Source organism: Sceloporus undulatus, chromosome 2 (assembly GCF_019175285.1).
Source record: "Sceloporus undulatus isolate JIND9_A2432 ecotype Alabama chromosome 2, SceUnd_v1.1, whole genome shotgun sequence".
In the NCBI taxonomy this organism is placed as follows: Eukaryota; Metazoa; Chordata; class Lepidosauria; order Squamata; family Phrynosomatidae; genus Sceloporus; species Sceloporus undulatus.
In genome coordinates, this window is record NC_056523.1 from 3,596,155 (window position 1) to 3,609,765 (window position 13,611).

The 13,611-nt window shown below is 44.6% G+C and overlaps 1 pseudogene; it reads right to left on the bottom strand.

Moving 5' to 3' along the window:
* The window catches only part of LOC121923057, a 47,138-nt pseudogene extending 34,831 nt beyond the window's left edge, over nucleotides 1-12,307 (bottom strand).
* Between the last annotated feature and the right edge of the window lie 1,304 nt (nucleotides 12,308-13,611).

Consider the following 13,611-nt stretch of genomic DNA (forward strand, 5'->3'; position numbering starts at 1 on the left):
GGTATTAAAAGAACGGCAAATGTAATATCGGAGCCATTGGCAATAATCTTTGAAAACTCCTGGAGAACAGGAGAGATCCCAGCAGACTGGCGGAGGGCAAACGTTGTCCCCATCTTCAAAAAGGGGAAAAAAGAGGATCCCAACAATTATCGTCCAGTTAGTCTGACATCAATACCAGGAAAGATTCTGGAGCAGATCATTAAACAGAGAGTCTGTGAACATTTAGAAGGCAATGCCATAATCACAAAAAGTCAACATGGGTTTCAGAGAAACAAGTCATGCCAGACAAATCTAATCTCGTTCTTTGATAAAGTTACTAGCTTGTTAGATGAAGGGAATGCTGTGGATATAGTATATCTTGATTTCAGTAAGGCCTTTGATTCTATGATTCTGTGAGGCTTGCCTCCTTCCAAAGTCGCTAAAATAAGTACCCAGATTGTTGAGGGCAATGAGCTTACACTTTGTAAACTGCTTAGGGAGTGCTTAAGTGAACTGGTATGCAGTATAGAAATGTACTTGCTATTGCTATAAAAGTGGTAGCTTTTTGTCTTGCTAATAGAATTTAAACTTTATTTGCTGGGCTGTATCTCCCAGTAGCCATCTGATCCTGAAGAGAACAATTACATTATCTTAACCAAATGCAGGGCACTAGCTAACATCATCATCATCATCAAAATAAAAATTACTCCAGGATCAGTGGAGCTTAGAAAGCTTGCAACATGTACAATGTGCAATTCGGCTGATCCAAGAAAGATATCATTGTTTTGTGGATTTCGGATAAAACTGTACTTTGATATATTGTCATCATGGTGAACCCTGGATATGTTTTCTAAGTCGTTTTAAATTCATTGTTCAACGAAGTACAAGACACCCTCTGACACAACACTGTCTCTAGGTGTGTGACTGGGGAAGGATGTGGTATGTGGGGTGTTCCCTATCCCTGCCTCAAGGAGCCTCCTGTGACTAGCATAGTTGAGACACTATTCCTACTAAAAAGCAATTTTTCTGCTGTTATTTTTCTTTTGTTGTTCATTTTGTTCTCTGACATGAAGTCAACCTCTGGTGATTCCATGAATGAGAGAAATCCAAAAGCTCCAGCCATCCACTGTCCTGCAGCGTCTTGTAAACTCAGGGCCATGGCTTCCTGGATTAAATCAATCCACCTATAATGTGGTCTTGAGATTTGAGTTTGAGATTTTTCTTTCATCTCTTTGCAGGCCAGCAGCTGAATATCCTTTAAGCATGAAATCAGTTGCATCATTAGACATGGTATTATTTGAACTTGTCCTCTGCTCTTCAGTCTCTGAGAGATTCTCCAAGTTTCACTCTGCCACACACACTATTGGTGCTGCCCGCTAGCTGTTGGCACATTTCATCTGGCTCTTCAGCAAAAGTCTTTCCGTCTTGGACCCTACTATCACCTTGTTACATCAGCATAGCCTCTTGCCTCACAAAAGCATGTAATCTCACCACTACATTTTAGAATGGAAATGATGATCAACAAGAGAACAAGAGAGCCTTACCAAGACAGGCCATAATTCCACAGATTTCCTCCATGACCTGCATATCCAGGGCTCATCCCTTACCCACTTGGGCTGAATCAGGACCCACTACAAATATGGTAGCTGTTAACGCCATTATAAATTAATTTTAAAACAGAAAACTTCCAGGGAAAGAGAGATCCTTACCAAGAGAGGCCATGATCCCACTGATCTCTGCCATAATCTGTCTGTGCAGGGCTCTCTGCTTAGGATCCAACAGGGCCCACTCCTCTGGGGAGAAAGACACGGCCACCTCCTCAAAAGTCACTAGGCCCTAAAGACAGAAGAAAGGGTTCTTGCTATCACTGGTATCAAGATGGCTGCTGGCTATGACAATCAGGACAAAGCGGACTCACAGGCTGACACAGCACCAAAGGCAGCCGCAGTGAGACTGATTATTCTATCATCAACATCATGAGTATCGTGAACAAGATCTGATAACACAGGAGCTTCAGTCCAAGACACAGGCCAGTTACAGACTGGCACTTGGGAGGTCCGCAGGACGTCCCATTTTAAAAAAGGGGTGTCTCTTCTAGATGCCCCTGACTCTAATACGGACTCTGTCCATACAATATGGTGCCGGCCGTTCCACATGGCCGGCGCCATCTTTACGTATCGGACGCTGTGCGTCCGAACGTGTCGCAGTGTCTCTGACGTCGCGAATGTGCCCCAGGCGCCTCGCGACATCACAGAGGCGCCGCAAGAAGAAGCTCCATTTTGGAGCTTCTTTTTCGGTCCGTGCGGGAGTTGCGCGGTGTGGCTGCTGCAGCTCCCTCACGGAGCAAACGGCAGCGGCGGCAAACCGCCTCAAAGCGGCGGTTTATAACCCGCCACAGTCTATAGCTTCAGTAAAAGGAGACTCAAAAGGGTCAACAGACCAACCATTTAGGCTGGCTTGGGCATGGAGTCAGGGAGTGGCATCCACAAGACGCATGCCCCAACTCCACCCGCATGGCACCACATGGAGCATGGCATCACTGCGTGCCTCTGGCTCTGTGTCTCCTTAATGCAGCATCAAAGGAGCACAGAAAAGCTGCATGCCGGCAACTATGGCGCCCTTTCCAGGGTGCAAAAATTAGAGATCAGGGTAGCGGCGTGTGGTTACCATGGCCCTGATCCATCGCAGCTAGAGGTATCTGCAGGCCACCCCTTAGGGGCGGTCTGTAGAGCCTGTTATTTTAAAGAAGGATTACACCACAATTGAAGAACAAAACACCAAAGTTATTACACTTCAGGATTTGAACCAGGATAGGCAACTGCAGATGGGGTGGGCAGGTCAAATGTGGGCACTCCAGCATGCCAGGAGGGATGATCCTGGGTCCAAATGCAAGGTTGGACAATTGTCAGCTGGTAGTTTTTTTCCAGTTTTGAGAGGAGACTTATACAGTTTTATAGCATACCCTCCAATTTGCCAGGGACAATGCCAATTAGTCATCTTGCCCTTCCCAGAAGAGTCTGGGATAAGCCAGCAATGTCAGCCTCTGTAAGTGTATGCACACTTCTTCAGCAATAAACTTTGCCATCTTGACCATAGTCTGCTGTTGCCTTGCCACACACGTGGTAATTTTCATGTGTGAAATGTTGGATGATATGTTAGAGGTGCTAGAGAGGAAGCAGGGAGTCAACTGCTGAGGGTTTGGCTGGTCCTCAGCCAATTTGAAAAGGTCTGTGCAGCTTATGTATATAGCAAATTTTAAAAGATTAATAATAAATAAATCAATAATAATACTACACAGTCCAAACCTATTAATACCAATATAGGCGAAGGTCCATGACACACAAATCATTCATGGCCTACAAAAAGATGCCAGATACAGTCTTCATACATGGCCAATAAAGTTCTTATGTTCTCCAATTTTGAGCTAAATATTACCTGAAAACTGGCATTAAAAGCAATTTCCCCACCCCTGCCTGAAACATCCCTGAATGGCATTGGCCATCTTCCTTGTAGAGGCCAACGATGGCCCTGGTTCTGCTGGTTCCTTGGCAGCTCCAGAAGCTCCAGTAGCCTCCCTCTGAATGCCACAGAGGGAGAGGGGATTTGTTCTGGACCAAGGAAGGAGGATGGGAATATCTATCAACTCCCCTTTTGGGCTCAAGAAAAAGTTCAAATAAAAAGGAGAGTAACTCTAACTCACGAATAAGAAGACTGAAGACAAGGAAGGATTCAAGCCTAGAGAAGAAGTTTGCAAATTTTTACAATTTTTAAAAATCCAAAGGAAACTGAAACAAAGTTCTCCACTAGCGCTGAGAAGGATGTGATCTGGGAAAAGAGGAACCCAGACTGCTCCAGTCCTCTTGTTCCAGGATTCCTTCTCCTTACCTGATCTGGTTGTGGTTCACCGCAAAGTGGAAGAGGCGACCGAGTCCTTGTTGGTGGGATCATTCCAGCTTCTGTGGGAGAGACCAAGGCAGAGGGGAATCCAGTCACATCTATTGCTGTTAGAAGTAGCAGTCTTAAAGACTCACTAGCAAGTACAGGCATCCCTCAGTTAACAAACCCTCTGACAAGTAAACTCCTTTTTCCAAAGTCATATTATACCCACCTTGCCCCATTTCCTCTTCATCCCCTACACAGATGAAAATGTTTTAGCAACATATGCATTAGAAGGATGGTGAAAAAGAGCTGGAAGAAACATAGCTTTCAGCATCTGGTTGCACAACTTGTCTGGAGCAAACAATGCACTAACACTTGAGCTGAGAAACAGTGTGATTCTGCTGTAGCTGATCCTACTGCTGCCATGTATTCCTGCCCACAACACACAAAGGAAACAGCAGCTGCCTCCGGAGACCCTTGAATCTTCCAAACATTTTTGTTTTCTCATGGTTTCACTTCACATGTGCATATTATTAGTTTTGGAGAAAAAGTGTGCTAAAAATGTTCATGTGCACTTCTTTTTTTGTGTAGTTCAGGAACCCTTCCTTAGTCTTCACATGTAATTTGCGGTTCTCGTACCAAATTTCCTGTTAAAGAAGGACTCAGTTTAATTACGGAGGAACACCTGCATTGTCTTGGAAGTCTTGGCACAAAAGAACACTTCCAGCCCTGAAAAATGCAGAGAGAGATTGGGTGCAGTGGCTCAAGTGTTGGACAGGGTCTGAGAAAATCCAGTTTTAGCTTCATGAGCCCCGAAAGACACTTGGGCCCTTACTCTCTCTGAGCCTGAAGTACCTCACAAGGTTGTTGTTGTTGCATAGACAAAGAATAGGGTGGAAAGTATGAGGGACTTGAGGCCCAGAGAGCAAAAGCCTGCACTGTATAGAAACGCACAAGGAACGAAATGCATAAAATCAATCTCCACATGTGGAAATGAGGATTACTCAAGTTGTGAAACCCTTGGGTCAAGTGGCAATGTTTTGCACCATATGTACAACTGAATGGACAGCAAGATGCGCAGTGGTACTGCAAGCAACAATGTCATACTGTTTCCACAGAGGATCCTGGGACGCAGTAATACAACTGAGTAAAACGTATAGCTGAGCAGCAATTCAAACCCCGCTCTCCAGAGTCATATTCCATAGAGGCCCGCTGCTGGCTAGAGGCCTGCCGCTGCCGCTGGGGCCCTCTGACAGGGCTCTAGAGATCGCACCGGGCCTCCTAGAGGCCAGCCGCTATTTTGTTTTTTAAAATGGCGGAAAGGTCACGTGAGACTTCAGCCGCCATTTTAAAAAACAAAATGGCACCCGGAGCGGCGCGGAAGCGGGGTGGCAATCGGCGGCAGGACTGCGCCAGGGCCAGTGAAAAGGCCTCGGCGGGCCTCATCCAGCCCGCGGGCCGGAGGTTGTCGACCCCTGCACTACACCATGCTGCCTCCTAGGGTCACGTTAGAGTTGCCATAATGACATGAAGGGACACAAGAAGAACAACAAGAAATTGATGCAGGGGTTTTTATATTGGAACATGGCTGGGAAATCCATTTCCAGTTCCCACTGGAACTTATTGAAGGACCTCCACCATCGATTCTGTCTCTCACACACACCTCGCAGGGTGGTTGTTATGAGGAACATCATGCTATTAGAAAAATTAACTGAAAGAGGAAAGGCTGCTAGAGACAGCCAAGATCACTTTGAAATTCTTTTTTTTTTAATTAATATTTTTAAATTTTACAATAGAAATTGTTATACTTTTCTTCTTACACATATATGCTTTAACATTTATTTACTTATTTTATACTAAAATCACCTCAGTGCACCCCTTCTCCAGAGCCATTCCCACCCATATACTCCAACCAAAATATTTCATATTTCATCAAAATCATTTTTGTTCCATAATCTTTTCTTCACTTTCAATTTACACGTTAATTTATCATTATTCGCTATTTGTTACAAGATTTCTTTCTTCTTTTTTCGATTCTGCATCATTATATAGTGCTAACAATACTATATTTGGTTTTCTATCTATTCTTATATCCATAATATTTTCTATTTCTAATATTATTATTTCCCATTCTTTTTACATACAGTGCGCCCTTGCTTTACATGGAGGATCCATTCTGGACTCCCTTGCATAAAGCAAATTACGCTTATGCTCGAGCCCCATTTAAATGGATGGGGCTCGTGCATGCTGCAGCATGGCACCAACGCGAACGCCACGGGCCATTAGTCCCTATGGGATGCGCCATCCCTTCCTCCCTGTGCATCCCATAGGACTGTATTTACATTGCCACCACATATGTATATACGATCCTACTTCATTACATCCTCTCCAACACCCTCCACTCCAAATTCTATGCAACACAGTAAAAGTTTATTACTTATGCAATTGAAAATGCATAAATTCCATTGTATTTCCTATTACCATGTATGGAGGTGAGAGCGGGACAGTTAAGAAATCAGATAGGAAGAAAATCAACTCATTTGAGATGAAGTGCTAGAGAAGTGTGCTGAGGAAACCATGGATGGCCAAAAAGACAAACAAATGGGTCCTAGAAGGTATCAAGCTGGACTCCTCCCTTGAAGCCAAGATGACTAAACTGACGATTAGACTGTTAAATGGATTTGCAATTGGTTAACTAGCCAAACCCAAAGGGTGCTGAACAATGGCTCCTCTTCATCCTGGAGAGAAGTGACCAGTGGGGTTCCACAAGGCTCTGTACTAGACCCAGTGCTATTCAACATTTTTATCAATGACTTAGAGGAAGAATAAGGGGCATGCTTACCAAATTTGCAGATGACACCAAATTTGGAGGAATAGTTGATACCCCGGAGGACAGATCAAAATTCAAAATGACTTGAAGAGATTAGAAAGCTGGGACAAAGCTAAGAAAATGAACTTCAACACGGAGAAATGTAATTTCTACTTAGGTAGAAAAAATGAAATGGATAGATATAGGATAGAGGACACCTGGCTTCATGACACTACATGTGAAAGGGATCTAGGGGTCCTAGTAAACCACATGTTGAACATGAGTCAACAGTGTAATGTGGCAGCTAGAAAGGCCAATGCAATTTTAGGCTGCATCAACATAAGTATAGCGTCTAGATCAAGGGAAGAAATAGTACCATTCTACTCTGCCTTGTTCAGGCCTCACCTAGAATACTGTTTCTAGTTCTGGGCACCATAATTCAAAAAGGATATTCAGGAACTTGACTATTTTCAGAGGAAGGCAACCAAAGTGGTGAAGGGTCCAGAAACCATGCCTTATGAGGAACAACTTAGGGAACTGGGTATGTTTAGCCTGGAGAAGAGATGGTTAAGAGGTGATATGATAGCCTTGTTTAAATATTTGAAATGATGCCATATTGTGAATGAAGCAAGCTTGTTTTGTGCTGCTCCAGAGAATAGGACCCGAAACATTGGATGCAAGATACAAGAAAAGAGATTCTACATCAACATTAGGAGAAACTTCCTGACAGTAAGAGCTGTTCAACAGTAGAACACAGTCCCTCGGAGTGTGGTGGACTCGCCATCGTTGGAGGTTTTTAAACATACTGGTTGGCCATCTGTCGGGTATGCTTTGATTGTGAGTTCCTGCATGGCAGGGGTTGGACTGGATGGCCCTTGGAGTCTCCTCCAACTCTATGATTCTATGAGGCTGTCTTACTTTGGTCACATCATGAAAAGATGCGGCTTATAGGAGAAAACAATAATGCTGGGAAAGGTGGAGGGAAGAAGGAAGGAAGGAAGGCCACATGATAGGTGGAATAGCTCTATTAAGGGGGCCATGGGTATAACTTTACAGGAACTAAGCAAAACAGTGGAGGCCAGGCAGCCTTGGCAATATCTCATCCACTGAGTCATCATGCGTCAAGACTGACTCAAGCCCAGTTAAAAACAACAACGTCTTCACACGTTGCTTTTTGGTAAGATATGTTATAATAGTCGTTGTCATATCAGCACAATTTTTTTTAGCTAGATAGTCCAATAACACAATTCAAAACATTGCCTTTTACTGATTCTCAGATGCATTCAGATGTGCAAAGAGACGTGCAGGATTCTGGACAGAGGGTGTTCATCCTTACCTTGCAAAGGGGGCCCTCCATCACACTCCTGCTGGATGGCCCTCCATTGGGGACTCTGCCTGGGGTCCAATGGAGACTTCTCAGCCACAGGGAATTCAGAGTGAACTTCAACCAAGAGATTCTTCACCTGAAACAACAGTCAGGATTCAGGACATGGGATTTGGAGAAGGATGAGAAAATGGCAAAGGTTTTTGGACGGAGGAGTTGGAACTTGTGTGAGATGAGACATCCAGTCACAGCCAAGTCAGCAAAAAGTAAGGAGCTAATATGCCCTACTTAAAAAAACTGACATACAAAATAAGAGCTCAAAAAGGTGGAATAGAGTGTGATAAGTATGTTAATACATTGCAGACACTTATTGTATATGGTGGAATGCAAACAATTTCATGGAACCCACAACTTCTGAAGTTCTGGAAAACCATGCTTTGACTTAAAATGGAAGTCTTCCCATATACTCATTTATTTTTATATCGCTGTGTATAATTATGTGTGTGTGTGTGTGTGTACATGTAAGCAAGAACTGTAAAACTCATATAGATAAAAAAATTGAAAGCCTACTGCTACTTTATAGTTATAGTGGGCCCATGGTATCTGCTGAGGTTTGGTTCCAGAACACCCCATGGATACCAAAATCTGTGGATTAAATACGGTGGATAGCAAAATGGGGTCCCTTATATAAAATGACAAATCAAGGTTTGCTTTATGGAATTTACATATTTTTGAATATTTTCAAGCCATGGATGGATAATCAGTGGATAAAGCATCTACTGACTGTATACCTAACTGTACAGTCTATGGCAACAACACTGGTGTTGGTCACTTGTTATAATAATAATAATAATAAATAATAAATTGTTTATTTATAAACCGCTTTTCCCAGGATCAAAGTGGTGTACAACATATCAGTAAAAAACAATACTGTGAATAACATATTAAGAATACACATTAATACAAATTAAATCCAAAATGTTTGGTAAAAAACATATAATTTAACATCATTAAAATCCTAAATATCAGTACATCACAATCAATAGGGGGAAAACATTATTAGAAGGAATTGGGAGGGTAGGCTTGTAGGAAGAGATGGGGTTTTAATGCCTTTTTAAAGGCTTCAACCATTCCACTAAGGCGGATCTCCTCAGGTAAGGCATTCCAAAGAGAAGGCGCTACTGCTGTGAAGGCCCTTTGCTGGGTAGTCGCCAATCTCACCTTAGGATAATTGAGTAGTAATTTACCAGTTGTTCTGAGAGTTATGCTGGTTTTGGAATAAAAAGGAAAGGAAAGGGGGGGGAGTCAACAAAGGCAAAAGTGCTTCAGCCCTTAGAGTGAGAGCGGGCCATTTGCTGAAGTGGGTGGAAGCCTCCTGAACACAACAGGGCCAGATTCTGCCACTGGAGTCACCATGGGGAAATGTCCGGTTGTGTGGCAGTGCCAGCAGGGAAAATTGGCACTTCCTTTGAAAACATGGCACAGAGGGGGCACCCACCTGGTTTTGAAGCAGAATCGCCCTTCTCAGAGGCTTTGGTGACTGTGATTCCACTTCATCACAAGGTGGACTGTACCCACACTCCTCCTTATCAAAGTCACATCTGGGGGCACTTCATTTCAGGAGAAGCTCCTCAGTGGGCCTTTGCCCCCCAAAGTCATCAGAGGTCCAAAGAAGGCACCTCCAGAACAGAAACTGCTTACCTTGGCACAAGGAGGAAATGCTCTCATCTGCTGCTCTTTCGCCTTCTTCTCAGCCCGACTCAGGAGGAAACCCTCTGCTAGGGCCACTGCCTGGGAACAAGTCTCTGCCTCACATTCCCTGACCCAGTTCTCCATCTCTGGGGGCAAGATGCTCAGGAACTGCTCCAAGATTACTAGGTCCAGGATCTCATTTTTTGTGTGGTGCTCTGGCTTCAGCCACTGACGGCAGAGATGGTAGAGTCGGCTGCAAATCTCTCGGGGCCCTTCACCCTCTTCGTAGGAGAACTGCCTGAACTGTTGGCACTGCGTGTCTGAGCTGACAAGGTCTTTGTCCAGGGACCTCTGGACTGTCCTCTCCCAGAATCCTCCACTGCTCTCAGCACTGAGGCCATCACGGCCTTTTCCTCCTTCAGGACCAGATGAGACTGCTTCATCCATCTGTATAATTTTTTTACACCAATGAAACCACAACCAGGACCAAAGTTATTCCTCTTCTGCTTGTCTCAGGGTAAAGATATCCGTAAGATGCTCTGCTCAAACACCCTGCAAAAACAATGCATCATTTTGTTAGTATAGATCAGTTCTCCCCAAACTTTTTCTGGCTACCACTCCCTTTTATTTTGGGCAGCAACCCTAGCATTCCCCCCCCCCCCCACAGTGCATATGTTTATTAATGATCTCAGTGATGGAACAGGGGGCATATTTACTAAGTTTGCAGATGAACTGGGGGAGGGGACAGCTAATACCATCGAGGACAAGATCAGCATTCAGAGTGACTTAAACAGATGGGAGAGCTTAGAAGACCACAAACCTAACATGAAGCAACCGTGTGATGCAGCAGCTGAAAAAGCCAGTATCCTCAAGAATGGCATATATTCTATCAGGCCCCAGTACGAGGCAAATAGGGGGATATTCTGGGGGTTGGAGATGTCTCATCCATAGGGTCACCATGAGTTGGGGCTGATTCAAGGGCAGTTGACAGCAACAGCAAGAATGCTTCTCAGTGAGCGATCTCACTATTCTGATATTAAAAAATCCACTAGTGAGCAGCAATTTGGACTGGATGGCCCTTGCGGTCTCTTCCAACTCTATGATTCTATGAATTTTGTTGTTGTGGTTCCACCAAGGAAAACAGCAGAAATAGTGGAGAATCCTAAAATAATTGGTAGGCCACAATTTGCTGAAACGAAGGGGAGAGTTGAAGATAGTTTTTTGATATTTTAAAAAAACAACAACCAGATAATGCTTCCAGGTTTTGTACAAAAAGGTTGGGGAAGTGAATGTCATTGCTGAGCTAATCTGTCAATCTGTGAATATTTCTTTGCCTCAGAATAAGAATATGGGCACAGTTGCTTAAAAATAGATGACTGAAATCTCTTTCACATGGCACAGCTATACAGCTTTTATGCCACATTAGCAGCCATGGCTCTGTGTCTATGGAATCCTGGTATTTTTAGTTTTCTAAAGTATTTAGGACTCTCTTCCAGAAGCTCTTAGTAACTCTCCAAACTACAAACTCCATCACCTGGAACCATAGTCAAGTGGTACCAAAGTGCTACAATTATGAGACATGAAGAAGGGCTTACAGTTCAATACAAATGTAATATTAATAGAAAGTATGAGTCAGTATTAACATTCAAAATTATAAAGAAACAAACAAATAAACAAGCTTCATTTATATACCACTTGATACTGCCTAAGCAGTGTCTAAGCAGTTTACAACTGTAAGCTAATTTGCCCCCAAACAATTTGGGTATTCATTTTAGCAACCTCAGAAGGATGCAAGCCTGAGTCAAGCTTGAGCCCTTTTGCTGGTCTTGAACTCACAACCTTGTGGTTTTGAGTGAGTGGCTGCAGTACAGGCATTTATTTAACCACTGCGCCACCAGGGCTCCTTGTTCAGCAAACTTTGTTCTTATTTTTGTTTAACCTCCACCTAAGTCACTCATTGACAGAAATGATGATAATCTTGGTTATGGGCACAGAAACTTAAACCCACAAAACACACACATGTTGGTCCATAGTTGGCCCATTAGGCAGTGAACCCAAGGGAGACCTGAAAGCCAAGGGGCAAAGTGGGTGGGTGACAGAAGCCCAGAGTGACATTCTGGGTGAGGAACCTGCAAGGGACAATTGTCACAGTTCTCCTACAGCGAGAACGTGTGTGTGATTTACTACACCCTCCATTGCTCTCAAACTGAGAAAGGAACAGATATCAAGGCATCTCTGGGTGAGCTGTTTCATTTTTAAGAAATTACTTAGACAGCATTCATAATTTCTTCCTAGGGAAACTGAGGAGTTTATAACTTTCTTACTTGGTCTTTTTGCGATTGGTTTCAGACTCAAAGGCCAGGAATTTGGGGTGGGAGGTGGGGGTCGGTGGTAGTAGTCTGACAGCTCCTTCCCTCTGCCCCAAAGAAGAAAGGATCCGGATTAGCCCTCTGGTGGCAAGGCTGTGCCTGGGTTTGGGGAGAGAAAGGAGGAGAAATGATGCTGTTTGATGGACTCCTCCTGCCCTTCTCCTGCCCCAATGCAAAGGGAGGGGACCTGGGTACAGATGGTGCTGGAAAATGGAGGCCTGACATATCCTTTGGGGGGAAGAGATGGAGGATAGGGAAAACCTTTGCCTTTCTCCTCAATTTGGGTTCCTTGCCTGGGGGGGGGGGGGGGGGTCCCTTATGCTGCCAAAGGAGAAAGAAACTGCATAGAAATCAGATAATAAATAGATACATCCCTCCCTGAGGCCAGGAAAAAAAGGGGTCCCTTCCACTGCCATCTTTCTGGCCTCTTTGGGGGGAAGGAGAGGAGGGACAGTTCCTTCTCCTCCCCATAGAAACATTTCTCTCCCTTTATTTCCCCCTTTCCATCCTCTCTGGGGAGCAGGCCTTGGGTCCTTCTGAGCCCTTTCTTTTGGGGCTGCCTCCCTCTTTCCCTCCAGAGACCCTTCTTCCCCATCTGCCTCCATCCCTTGGAGGGAGTCCTCCCTCAGTCTCTCCATCCCCCCAAAGAACCCCCCCCCCCGCCCCCCCCCTCCTCTCCCCCCCTCCCCCCACAAAGCCCCCTCCCTTACCACCACCATCTCCTCCTCCTCCTCCTCCTCTTCTTCTCCTTCCTGGGCCTCTCCCTCCCTCTTCCTTTTCCCACAAAGGACCTTTCCTTTGCATCTTCTGCCTCTCTAGGAGTCTGAGCCTTTCCTCTCTCCCCTTGGAAGGGGACGCTCTAGGAATCTGAGCATCCACTTTCTCTCTTTCTCTTTGGAGGAGGACTGTCTAGGAATCTGAGCCTCTGCTCTTTCTCGCCTTGAAGGATGCTCTAGGAAACAGAGGCTTTCTGCTCCCTTGGACCCTGGTTGCCTTGGAGAAAGAGGAAGAGGAGGAGGAGGAGGGGATAGCATTTGGGAAGGAGGGAGGGAGGGATGGGGATGCCCTGAGGGCTTCCTCAGGCAAACCCCTTTAGCAATCCATAATAGCCCAATCTATCATTCCATAGCCCACATGGACAGTTGCTGGCTGAGTTCCATGTTGGAGGCCACCCCAAATGTTTTGGAAAGACTTTGATGTCAAACCTTTAGAAAAAATAATTTGCATTGGATCATCACAATCTATGCAAACCATTTCAATTGAAAGGTGCCATTGCAATAGTTGCTGGATATGAATCATAGAGTTGGAAGGGACCCCAAGGAAATCATGGGGATTGCTTGCCCAGAGGGAATCATGGGGATTACTTTTCTTTGTTCTCCACCTTCAACTCTGCTTAAAACTCCCTCTCCTCCTGTCGCTTCATCATTCTCTCCTAATGATTTTGCTATTTCATCTCTTTTCTGCTGCTCCAGAGAACAGAACCTGGAACAATGGATGCAAGCTCCAGGAAAAGAGATTCCACCTCAACATTAGGAAGAACTTCCTGACAGTAAGGGCTG